The sequence below is a fragment of the Arachis ipaensis genome, chromosome B02 (genome assembly GCF_000816755.2).
Source record: "Arachis ipaensis cultivar K30076 chromosome B02, Araip1.1, whole genome shotgun sequence".
In the NCBI taxonomy this organism is placed as follows: Eukaryota; Viridiplantae; Streptophyta; class Magnoliopsida; order Fabales; family Fabaceae; genus Arachis; species Arachis ipaensis.
Genome location: NC_029786.2, coordinates 31,192,905 through 31,206,211, shown reverse-complemented (window position 1 = coordinate 31,206,211; position 13,307 = coordinate 31,192,905). Strand labels below are relative to the sequence as shown.

At 44.3% G+C, this 13,307-nt stretch overlaps 1 long non-coding RNA gene across 5 annotated transcripts in view; it reads right to left on the bottom strand.

The window, feature by feature from the left end:
- LOC107625218 overlaps nucleotides 1-316 on the bottom strand; it is a 17,870-nt gene extending 17,554 nt beyond the window's left edge. For all 5 annotated transcript variants that reach the window (XR_002357326.1, XR_002357322.1, XR_002357325.1 and 2 more), the window contains exon 1: nucleotides 304-316. This is a non-coding gene — a long non-coding RNA (uncharacterized LOC107625218). The remainder of the gene's footprint in view (nucleotides 1-303) is intronic.

Here is a 13,307-nt window from a genome sequence, read left to right as displayed (position 1 = left end):
AAGGTAAATTTTTTTATTATATTATTGAAGAGTTATATATTATTATTACTGATTTATCTTTAGTAAGCTCATATCTAAATACACAAAGTACAAAAAAATAAAAGTGAAGCATTGAAATATAAATCGTCTTCTTTAAAAGCAAAATTAAATGCATATAATAATACCTCTGTTGTTAATTTAAAAAATGAAAATTATACTTTAAAAAAATGATATTTTAAAAACTAAAATTGAGAGTTTAAAAGAAAAATTATCTGCATCTAATCTTGTTGATGTTGTTATTAAAAATAAAAAATTGTATGAAACTATAAAATTTTTTAACAATGATTTGTCAAAATTTGTCCAAAGATCTTATTATTTGAATAAAATCTTAGTCATTCAAAGACTTCACAAAAAATAATTTGAGATATAAAGAAGGAAGCACTACTATTTTCAAAAATCATTCTTATGAAACTTCTACTTCTTATTATCAAAACAGAAAATTATCATGCAATTTTATAAATTCAACAAGAAAAAATATTTGCTATAAATGTAATAGACTCAGACATACTCATAAACAATGCCTCATTTTCTTATGAAGATAAAGTTTATATGGTTGTGCTTGATTACAATGACCTTAGACAGCCAAAGAAAATTCACATCAAAAGATGCAAATTAATTTGAAACCTAAGTCTTTAAAGTTTATATAAATTTGCCTAACATCCAAATAAAAAGAAAGACATATGATACAAGAACAGCGAATGCTCACGGCACACAAAAGAAAACTCTATATTTTTCATCAAGCTTAACGAATATAATGGTGATTTCGTTACTTTTGGTGATGATGGTGGAAAGAATAAGATAATTTCTATCAAAAAAGTTAGTAAAAATTTCTCTAACTTTATGGATAATGTTCTTTACGTTGATAGTTTAAAATACAATTTAATTAGTATTAGTCAATTATATGACTTTAGTTATTTAGTCTCTTTCAATTGTTGTTGTTAATGAAAAAAATTGAATCTATTTTATTTATAACCAAGAGATATAATAATGTGTATGATCTCATTCTAGATAATTTGACAAATCAAAATATAAAATATTTGTTTCATTTGATTCTGAAAAATGAATTTGACATAAAAAGTTAAGACATGCAAGCTTGTTTCAAATTTCAAAACTAATAAAAAAAATTAGTTAGGGATCTTCCTAATATCAAGTTTAACAAAGACATTATTTGTGATACTTGTCAAATGAGTAAACAAACAAAATTATCTTTTAGAATTAAGGAAGATGTCTCAACTAAAAGAGTTTTAAAACTGTTACATATTGATTTTTTCGGTTTAACTAGGACTCAAAGTTTGGGTGAAAAATCTTATTACATAGTTATTGACTACACAAGATATGATTAAATTTTCTTTCTTTTTCATAAGTATGATGCTTTCAAAATTTTAAAAAATTCAGAAAAAGAGTTTAAAATAAAAAAAATTACAAAATTATTTCTATTAGAAGTGACCATGAAAAAGAACTTGAAAATTAGTTTTTTGAAATCTTTTCTGATCAAAATGGAATTTCACACAATTTTTTTGCCTAAAAATACCTCCATAAAACAGTTATAAAAAAAAAAAAAAATAGGAGTCTCTAAGATATGGGGAAAGGAACTCCTCTTATTCTACATTATTTTATGTTTTTGGTACTAAATATTTTGTTTTAAACATCAAAGATAATATGAAAAAATTTGACTCAAAATCATTCGAAGAAATTTTTGTTAGTTACTCCACTTTTTGATAGGCATGTAGGGTTTATATTAAGACTACCAAAGTTGTTGAGAAGATCATTCACGTTACTTTTTCTCATACTAATATTTTCTCTAATATTTCTAAAGATGATTGTTTAAGAATTTCTAATGTTAAGGCTACACAAGTCAACACTAATCTGAAATAAGTTGCTACTCCAACACCTACTCAAGAACCTTCTGCAGAAGATAACTTTGTTTTATCTTCTGCTCCTACTGAAATCACTAGAACAAAAGACAATAATAAAGCTTCTGACTTTGAAAAAATCAGTACCCAAACTTAACCTAGAGAATTGAGATCTCTTCAAAATTATCCCCATGAATTTATCTTTGGAGATCCATTAATTGAAAGAACTACAAGATTAACACTAAAAAATGACTTTAAACATTGCTTTTATATCAACTATTAAGCCTAACGATACTGAAGAGGCTCTCGATGATCCATTTTGAGTGAAAGCAATAGAAGAAGAGCTGTAGTAATTTGAGAAAAATAAGGTGTGGACACTGGTACCTAGACCAGTTGAAAATAAAGTGACCGAAACTAGATGGATTTCAGAAACATATTAGGAGAAAATAGAACTATAGCAAGAAACAAAGCTCGACTAGTGGCTTAGGAGTTCGACCAATAAGAAGGAATTTGTAACACTCTAACTTCTAGTACATCATGATCGTACCAAAAGTAAGGCGTTGCTAACCTACTTTCCTTATTTACTATTTAATACTGAGCCTTTAGTTCAATATCGCATTTCAATTTTTAAGAAAATGCCAAAAAATTTTGTTTCTGTTAATTAAAATATTATATCAAGAATACCAAGTAATAATAATCACATAATTATTAATAATAATAAATATTATACAAAATAATTCTGTTCTGGTAACCGACCTACCGAACATTGGCGCCGTCTATGGGGACTCGTCCATGGACTTTGTGCTAGTCCAAACTGGGACAGGCTGTGAGGCCGTACCCGGAGGCGACGCCGCCGGGACGGAAACCCGACAACATCCAAGGTCACCCCCGAGGAACGCAACCCAATCACATGAGAGACGCCCCTTTGGGGGGACCGGAGACAACCATGCCAGAATAATGCAAGTGCTACGCCACAAGATGCAAGACCTGGAACGCTGGCTAGCAGATAGGGAACGCGACCAACGCACCCCAGAGCAGAGTCACTCCCGCTCCTGCTCCAGGAGTCGCTCCAGACGCACGCCTACCCCCCAAGCTGAGTCTGAAAGCACCGGGGAGAGAGGGCGCGTGAGAAGACGCTGTGACCCCGTCATCTACGCCATACGTGAGAGGCGGCATACCGCGAACCGCGAGGACGAGGACGCTCGTCGGGAGAGCGACGAGGGAAGAACGACGGGAACACGGGGACCCGTAATAATGGGTGCGACCCCTTTCCACCGCTCCATACTCGAGGTCCGGCTGCCAAAACACTTTGACAAGCCAACGGACATGAGGTACGATGGAACGCAAGACCCGCTGGAACACCTTACGGCCTTTGAGGCCAGGATGAACCTAGAAGGAGTGGGAGATGAGGTAAGGTGCCGCGCTTTCCCGGTCACCCTAGCAGGACCTGCAATACGGTGGTTCAATAACCTCCCGCAGGGCTCGGTAACCGAATTCTCCGACATCAGCCATGCCTTCCTGGCTCAGTTCACGACCAGGATCGCCCAAGCCAAGCATCCGATCAATCTGCTGGGAGTGACCCAGAGAGCCGGGGAACCGACCAGGAAGTACTTAGATCGTTTCAACGACGAATGCTTAGAAATCGACGGGTTGACGGACTCCGTGGCGAGCTTGTGCTTGACGAACGGGCTCCTGAATGAGGACTTCAGAAAGCACCTCACCACAAAGCCGATATGGACAATGCAGGAGATCCAATGCGTGGCTAAGGAGTATATTAACGACGAAGAAGTCAGCCGGGTCGTGGCTGCCAATAAACGGTAACCCGCACCCCACAACCAAACCTGGCACTACGAGGGTGGAGAAAGACAAAAGGAACATGCCAGGGACGGCGGTCCGAGTAAGGCACCTAAGCCATTCCCCCGAGTCGGGAAATTCACCAACTACACTCCCCTCACGGCACCGATCACGGAAGTTTACCAACAGATAGCCGAGAAGGGGATACTATTGAGACCCCAACCTTTGAAGGACAGGATGGGGGGAAACAAAAGCCTTTACTGCGAATATCACAAAGGATACGGGCACAAGACCCAAGACTGCTTCGACCTGAAAGACGCCCTGGAACAAGCAATCAGGGACGGAAAGCTTGCCGACTTCTCCCACCTCATAAGGGAGCCGAGGAGACGGAATCGGGACCACGATAGCGAAGACAGGTCCCGGGCGACAAGACGACATCAAGAAGCTGAGGGGGACCACCACGGTCTCACGGTGGTGAACGTAGTAACAGCAAGGAATTCCACCCCGAGGTCGAAATCGGCACAGAAGAAAGACGCCAAGATCCTGGCGGTCTCCTCCTCATCCGCTAGAAGTTCACGGGGACTCCCATCCATCTCCTTCGGCCCCGAGGACCAATGGTTCGACGAGGTACCGGAAAGTCCCCCCATGGTTATCACGGCCAGAGTCGGAACCGGCCTCGTCAAAAGGATCCTGGTAGACACAGGGACGGACTCGAACATCATGTTTCGCAACGTCTTTGATGCTCTGGGACTGCGCGATGTCGATCTGGCGACCCACCAGCACGGTGTGGTAGAGTTGGGCGACCACTTCATCAAGCCAGATGGGATCATCTCACTCCCGACCTCCTTGGGACAAGGACAGAGGCGAAGGACAGTAATGGCCGATTTTGTTGTCTTACGAGATTCCACAGCTTACAATATCATCCTGGAGAGAAAAAATATCAACGACCTTGGGGCAGCGATCAGTACGAGGCTGCTCGTAATGAAGTTTGTTACTGATGACAGATCCGTAGGATCCATCAGAGGAGACTTGGAAATGGCAGTCGCTTGCAACCACGCCAGCCTCTCTCTCAGAAAAAAGTCCAAAGAAGCATCCGGGGTTATCCTTGCCGACCTAAATGCTAGAATAGATGACAAGCCCAGGCCTGAGCCAGAAGGGGACTTGGAAAAATTTAGGGTCGGTGATGGGGAGGAAAAGTTCACGTTCATAAACAGAAACCTCCCCCATGAATTAAAGGAACCCTTGATGGAGATGATCAGAGCCAATGCTGACCTCTTCGCATGGACGCCAGCCGACATGCCAGGGATAGACCCTCAACTCATCTGGCCGTCAAGCCGGAAGCTAAGCCAGTGGCCCAGAGAAGGCGAAAGATGTCACAGGAAAGGGCAGAGGAGGTGGCCAGGCAGACGGCCAGCCTTCTTGAGGCAGGGTTCATCCGAGAACTTGAATACTCAACTTGGTTGTCGAACGTGGTCTTGGTAAAAAAGCACAATGGGAGGTGGAGAATGTGTGTAGACTATTCCGACCTCAATAAAGCATGTCCCAAAGACTGCTATCCCCTCCCCAACATTGACGTACTCGTCGACGCGGCGGCGGGGTATCGGTATCTGAGCTTCATGGACGCCTACTCTGGGTACAATCAGATACCGATGCACCGTCCCGACGAGGACAAAACGGCGTTCATAACGCCAGGAAGAATCTATTGTTACAAGGTGATGCCATTTGGTCTGAAAAACGCTGGCACCACGTACCAAAGACTGATGAACAAGATATTCGGTGAGCTCATAGGCAAGACAGTAGAAGTCTACGTGGACGACATCCTCGTGAAAACCACACGTCCCGACGACCTCCTAAGTGACTTGGGGGGCGTATTCGCATCCCTCTGACAACACGGCATGAGGCTCAACCCGCTCAAATGTGCCTTTGCCATGGAGGCTGGGAAGTTCTTGGGATTCATGATCACCCAAAGAGGAGTAGAGGCCAACCCCAAGAAGTGCTAAGTGATTCTCCAGATGAAGAGCCCGGATTGTATCAAAGACGTCCAACGGTTGGCAGGAAGGTTGACGGCATTATCCCGCTTCCTCGGCGCATCGGCAGCAAAAGCCCTGCCCTTCTTCAGTCTGATGAAGAAAGGGATAGCATTTGAATGGACCCCAGCGTGTGAGGAGGCATTCAACCACTTCAAGCAGATCCTAGCAACGCCTCCGGTGCTCGGGAAGCCCAAGGCCGGAGAGCCACTCTACCTCTACCTAGCAGTAACAGAAGAAGCGCTCGCAGCAGTGCTCGTAAGAGAAGAAGGGAAAGCTCAGCAACTGATTTACTTCGTAAGCAGGGCTCTACAAGGAGCAGAGCTGAGATACAGAAAACTGGAAAAACTAGCGCTGACACTCCTAACCTCCTCCCGATGGTTGAGGCAGTACTTCCAGGGTCACCCTGTAGTCGTCAGAACGGATCAAGCAATCCATCAAGTACTCCAAAAACCTGATTTGGCTGGAAGGATGATGACCTGGGCCATCGAGCTTTCCCAATATGACTTGCAATATGAGCCCGGGCACGCGATCAAGGCACAAGCAATGGCAGATTTCTTGGTAGAGGTAACGGGTGATCCCCCCCGAGGAAACGGGCACACAGTGGAGGCTCCACATAGACGGGGCCTCCAACCAAACGTCCGGGGGAGCCGGGGTCATCTTGGAAAGCCCGGCGGGAGTCATTTACGAGCAATCAACCAAGTTCGAGTTCCCTGTGTCGAACAATCAAGCGGAATATGAAGCCCTCTTAGGTGGACTAACATTAGCCCGGGAAGTCGGGGCAACAAGACTGGAAGTATGCAGCGACTCACAAGTCGTCACCTCGCAAGTAAACGGAAGCTATCAAGCCAGAGACCCCCTCCTGCAAAAATATTTGGAAAAGGTCAGAGAATTAACAAGGCAGTTCCAAGAGGTCACGATCCAACATGTTCTAAGAGAAAGGAACACACGGGCAGACCTCCTGTCTAAACTAGCGAGCACAAAGCCGGGAACGGGTAACCGGTCTCTCATCCAGGGCATGGTGAAGGAACCAACAGTCGCCCTCCATTTGACGGAGCCAAGCCCCTCTTGGTTGGACCCTATCACAAACTTCCTGGAACTCGGCAGGTTACCTGACGATGAGAAGGCAGCTAAAGCGTTGAGAAGGGAGGCAGCCAGATACGCAATCATACGAGGGCAACTGTTCAGAAAGGGGCTCAGCCAACCCCTATTGAAGTGCTTGCTCCCCGACCAGACGGACTATGTACTTAGAGAAGTCCACGAGGGATGTTGCGGCCATCACATCGGGGGCAAGGCCCTAGCTAGGAAGCTCATTCGAGCTGGATATTACTGGCCATCGATGATGAAAGATTCCAGGGAGTTTGTCAGAAAGTGTGTAAAGTGTCAACAAAACGCCAACTTCCACAAAGCGCCGGCTTCCAAGCTGAGTCTGCTGACGTCTACACGACCTTTCGCTCAATGGGGAGTTGACCTTTTAGGACCTTTCCCGGTTGGTCCAGGACAAGTCAAATACCTCATAGTCGCCATCGACTACTACACCAAATGGATATAGGCGGAGCCATTAGCCAGCATATCTTCCTCCAATTGCAGGAAGTTCATATGGAGACAGGTGATAACCCGTTTCGGTATCCCGGAGGTCGTCATTTCGGACAATGGAACGCAATTCACTGACAAGAAGTTCGCGGAGTTCCTCACCGGCCTAGGGATAAAACAGAAGTTTTCCTCGGTGGAACATCCCCAGACAAACGGGCAAGTGGAGTCTGCGAACAAAGTCATCCTACTCGGCCTCAAGAAGCGCTTAGACAATAAAAAAGGCGCATGGGCCGACGAACTCGCGTCGGTCCTCTGGTCCTATCGAACAACCAAACAAAGCTCTACGGGGGAAAACCCCTTTTCGCCTAACATACGTGGTCGACGCAGTGATACCCGTCGAAATCGGCGAACCGAGCCCACGGCTACTACTTGCGGGTGTAGACGAAGCAGTGGAAAAGGACCTGGTGGAAGAGACCAGAGAGATGGCCCACTTGTCAGAAACAGCATTAAAACAAAGAATAGCTCTGCGCTACAACACTAAAGTCCTCAGGAGGGATTTTGAGGAAAGAGACCTCGTCCTATGACGCAACGACGTCGGTTTACCGACCCCAGGAGAAGGAAAGCTGGCGGCAAACTGGGAAGGCCCTACTGAATCAAAGAAGTGCTCGGCAAAGGTGCCTACAAGCTGGAAAGACTCGACGGCAGGGAGATCCCGAGAACTTGGAACGCAGGTAACCTGAGGAGATTCTACTCATAGCTTGGGCTAACCGACCAAGCGGCCTGATAAGCTGGGTAGAGTTTTGCCTTGATCAAATGTTGATTCCCAATTATTCACTTTTATCAAATGTCTATTGTGTTCATAAACTTGTCTAGCTAACGACTAATTCTTACTTGTCCAAATTCTTCCATCTTTTATCCTCCAATGCGTACCTCACGAAATCATACTCGTAAACGGCGACCCAGGACTGGTCACCTCGTGAAGCCAACGAAACCATGGCCATACCAAGCAGCTTCATAAATAAAACCACAACGGTTCTAATCGGGCTACCAACGCAAATGGCAAAACGGGCACGAACAATAAGCCCGCCTCAAAAGACGGTAACGAAAATAAAACGCCAAACAAGATAAACAACAATAACGACAAGTCGACCAAGCGACCAACTAAGCATAAAAGTAATAAGTTCACAACAAAATGTTCAACAAATCCACAACCACCCAAAGTTACAAGAAATCACTTTCTAGGCATATCGACAATCTTGCCGTCCTGGATCATCTTGAAGACACCGATAGCCGATGTGTCGAAGTCGGGAGCCACGATCTTCACCTGGGCCTTCAGAGCCATCCTCAGTCATGGAGATCGCATTCTTCCCTTGCTCCTTGGTTGCTTTAAGCTTCTTCTTGAGCTCCTCAACCTCGGCTTTAGCGGCTCTAGCCGACGAAACGGCTTGGTCACGCTCCTTCTCCAAGACCGCCACCCGACCCTGAGCGGCATTCAGCTGGCTCTCCAAGGTCATCTCCCGCTCGGCTAAACGGGCCACCGTCTCGTCGGAAGCCTTCAATTTCTCCATGGAAGATGTCATTTTCTCCTCAGAAGCCTTGAGCTTCTCCCCCATCTCGGACAGCTGACTCTGGAGCAGATCGACTTGCACCTTGAAATCATTGTTCGCCTTGCCTGAGGATTCGAGTTTCCTCCGGAGAGCCTGCATTCCCGACAACTCGAACTCAGCCTTTCGAGCTATCACAGCCCCCCGGAGCAGAGTCCGGTACATCCACCTCGCCTGTCCGGCCAGGTCGGTTCCAAGAAAGTGCTCCTCCGTCCCAGGAATCAGTTGGGAGTCAATGAACTTTGTAGCATCAAAATTTCGTTCCATGATGGTGAGAGTCCCCTCAAGCCTGGCAGATGCCCTCCCCGGAAGGGCCCCCGACTTCCCGGCATCTTTCTCTTCAGCCTTCTCTTCATCACTATCCTCGAAGAAGGTCTTCATCAAATTTTCAAGCCCCGTTACTAAGGCAGACATCTCCACTGCAGCAAACAGACAAACCCGTCAATCGTTAGATCAGGTAAAATAAGCAATGATAAACAATACAAAGACAAAACAAAACGACTCACAGATATAGCTCCTGGTGGCCTCCCATTCACCCATAAGGAGATGGGGATTCACGGGGTTCTTCCCAAAGAGAGCAAACAACATATCAGCTGTTTTCTTATTTTCAGGTGACATCCCTTTGTACGTCACCTTAATAAAAGAATTAGATCCTGCCCCAAAACTCCAGTAAGTTGGTATGAGGCGCTCCCCCTCTAACGATAACCAAAAAGGATGGCGACCTTTAACGGGGCGGACCTTGAAAAATTTGTCTTTAAACCCATGATAGGAGTCCTCAAACAAACCAAACACCCTCCGACCTTGCGCAGATCGGAAGGACAGGAATCCTTTCCTCGCCTTCCCTTGCTTAGAGGGGTTGGTAAGGTTTAAGAAGAAGAGAAAGACGTCCACCAACACCGGCAGCTCGAGATATTTGCAAACCATCTCAAAACAGCGGATAGAAGCCCAGCTGTTCGGGTGGAGCTGTGACGGCAACACAGATATCCGATTAAGAAGCGCCATCTGGAAATCAGAGAACGGTATCCGGACGCCTACCTGGGTGAACATGGCTTTGTAGAACCAAACCCAATCAGCAACCCGGGGAGCGTGGAAGTTGATCTCATCCAATCGCTTACTGGGGGCAGGAACGAAGGTCTCGTAATTGAGCTCCTCGTCTGTCCCACCACAGAGGTACCCGGCTTGCCGAAACTCCGTCAGTTCCTCCAGATCCATTTGATTCGGGGAATCTTTCACATCGGAGGTCACCCAGGCATAAGGATCATAATTCACCGCAGAAGTAGAAGTCCGAGCGACGACGCGAGGCATACCTACAGTGGGGTACCACTCCGTTAGACTATGAGATCGGGAGCCCAGAAAACGCTCAGAAACTATGTTCATCCTACTGAGCAGTTAAAATCAAGCATGGCCAAAGCTACACCTATCATGCAAGCCACCTAAAAACCTACCCTGGAATGGTACCCCTCCCCTAACACATCTACCTAAGCACTGGAAGGTCACCCAGCGACAAAAGACCAAACGAGACAGCAGGGAACACAAAAGCAAATGCAAGCAACAAACATTCAATAGCAAGGCAAAGAAGAGAGAGGCCCAAGGATTACCTGAATTTGCTGCGAGAAACCAAGAAGGACGAAGGGAAGATGCGCGAGGATATTTCAATAATACTCTGAAATCTTCGAAAGAAGAAGAAGGAGATAGCAAGGAGATAGAAGAAGAATGAGTGTAAAGAAGAGAGATAAAGCGAAAACAAACCATTTAAAACTGCCTCCCAGGAAGCGCGAAAGACTGGAGGCAAAATAGTCTTTGCGCATAGGGGTCTTCCAACCCATTATGAGCATTCAATGCTCAGCACGGAGAACGAAGCGGTGAACGGTTACCTCAATAACCCAAAAGACACGCGCGCAGGGGGCACGTCCCCCCCACGGGCGGCCGATCTGACGATGACCTATGAAGAAAGAGAGAACGCGCCACCAATAGTCTTCCGGACGGTCGAGGGTAGGGCGCTCCATCGCCGACCCAGACACGCGTCCGTGACAGCTTGATGTGCGGAAAACGATCCGACACAAAACTAACCGGCAAGTGCACCGGGTCGCATCAAGTAATAATAACTCCCGGGAGTGAGGTCGATCCCACAGGGATTGAAGGATTGAGTAATTTTAGTTTAGTGGTTGATTTAGTCAAGCGAATCAAGATTTGGTTGAGTGATTTGTGATTTGTAGAATTTAGATTGCATGGAAAGTAAAGAGAATAGGTAAATTGCATGAAATTAAAGAGAACTGAAATTTAAAATGCCGAATCTTAAAGAACAAGAAATTAAATGGCAGAAACTTAGAACACAAGAAATGTAAATTACAGAATCTTAAAGTGCAAGAAATGTAAATGGCTTGAATTGTAAAGGGAATTGGGAATTGGATTTGCAGAAATTAAACAAGGAAAAGTAAATTGCAACAAACAGAGAAATAGAAGATGACTTGGATTGAATCGGATCTAAAAACAGAAATGTAAATGAGCTTGAAAAGTAGTAAACAGAGAATGGGAAATGGGAAATGGGAAATCCAAATCTCAGGATCCAAGAGACTAGAAAACCAAGTCTAGATCTCAATGCCTTCCTAGATCCAACAAGAACAATTGCAAAGGAATTGTAAATTGTAAATTGCAGAGAAAGTAGAAGACAGAAGCAATTAACCAAAATGAAAATTCAATTATGCAGTAAAATGAAACAGAGAGATCAATTCTCCTCCCAAATTCTCTTGAATTAAAACAACAATGCCAAGAAATGTAAAGTGAGCTCTCTACTAAGTGTACTAATCAAACCGAAAAGAAAGCTCCCCTGGAGACTTAAATCCTAATCTATTTATACACTTTCTTCAAATGGTCTTCAAGCCTTGAATTGGGCCTTTGCTCTTGATGGAATTGGGTTGATAGAGGCCTTGGTTGATTGCTCTTGGAGTTTGGAGAAGAACCGAATTGAACCGGGTTTGGAATCATGAAAGCTTGAGTAAAAGTTTGAGTAAAAGTTTGAGGCAAACTTTTACTCAAACTTTTCACATCAGCCACCCTATTTTGCTGATACCAACGTTTGAGCTAAAGTTTGGGGTCAAACTTTTGCTCAAACGGCCTCCCCTTGCACACTCATGGCGCCAACGTTTGCCAAAAAGTTTGAGGCAAACGTTGGCGCAAACTTTTGCTCTCCAGGGAGTTGATTTGTGATGCCAAAAGTTTGCCAAAAAGTTTGCACAAAAGTTTGAGGCAAACTTTTGGTCCAGCTTTTTGCTCCCTGGTTCATTTTCACTTATTCCAAAAGTTTGAGCTAAAGTTTGAGGCAAACTTTTGCTCAAACTTTTTGTCCTCTCTTTCTCCTAGCCATTCCTTCTTGCTTCAACCTTTCTCCAAGCTTTCTTCACCTATCATTAATCAATCAAACACATCAAAGCTATGCTCAAAATCATGAGATATTCATTCTTTTATAATATGTGACAATTATAGCATAAAACCTCATGAAATTGCATTTATTCATCTATGGTTGATTAAATCAAAGGAAGCATGAAAATCTACCCAATTAGCTTGCTTATGGCTCAAGAAAGTGCATAAATCAATTGAAAATAAAAGAAAAAGGCTAGTGAAACTAGGCTAAGATGACTTGTCATCACAGCTCACCCATGGCTGTGAAAGAAACGTCTTGGGAATAGTGGGCCTACCTTCACAGGGCCTACCTCTGACAATATATAAGGGGAAGATTGGCTCTTCCCCCGAGGTACGTCAGATATCACATCACCCTTTCTGCCTGCACATTTACTGACAAGAGCGTTCGGGACCTCGCACACCCCTGGCCGGCAGTCCACGACCTAACGAGCCCCCACCATCTCCGAGGATTTCAACCCGAACCGACCGGTAACCGACCTACCGAACAAATTCAAAAGAAACTCAGATACAATTCATATCCCTCTGTATAAAATATATCTTAAATAACAAAGGCGAGAAAATTCTATGAAAGCAACTCAAGACATAAACTTAACTCAAATAAGACTAGTAATCACCCGCAGCTTCAAACTGAGTCTTTGAACCTGTGACACTGAAATGGTGGAAGATTTTAGGGTGAGAACAAACCACACGTTCTCAATAGGGAATGGAAATGCCGTAAAAGTAATGAATATAATGCAAACAGTTAACTTACTCAATAAAACTATTTTGTTAAACCTTTGAAAATACTTTTTACTCTTACTTTATATAATTAATTACATTCTTTAAATTTTCAAACTTAAAGCAAATCTCAATCACAACCTCAGTTTCCAATCACAGAGAAATAATAGCACAAGAAACAGATCAACACACAAACAAATTGCGATAAGACAAACAGCACAATCACAGAGAAACAAGATAAGCAAACATAATCAAATGTAATTGCACAAATAAGGATGATGCATGTCTAGTCCTATACAGGCCATGAGCTCATGTGTCAG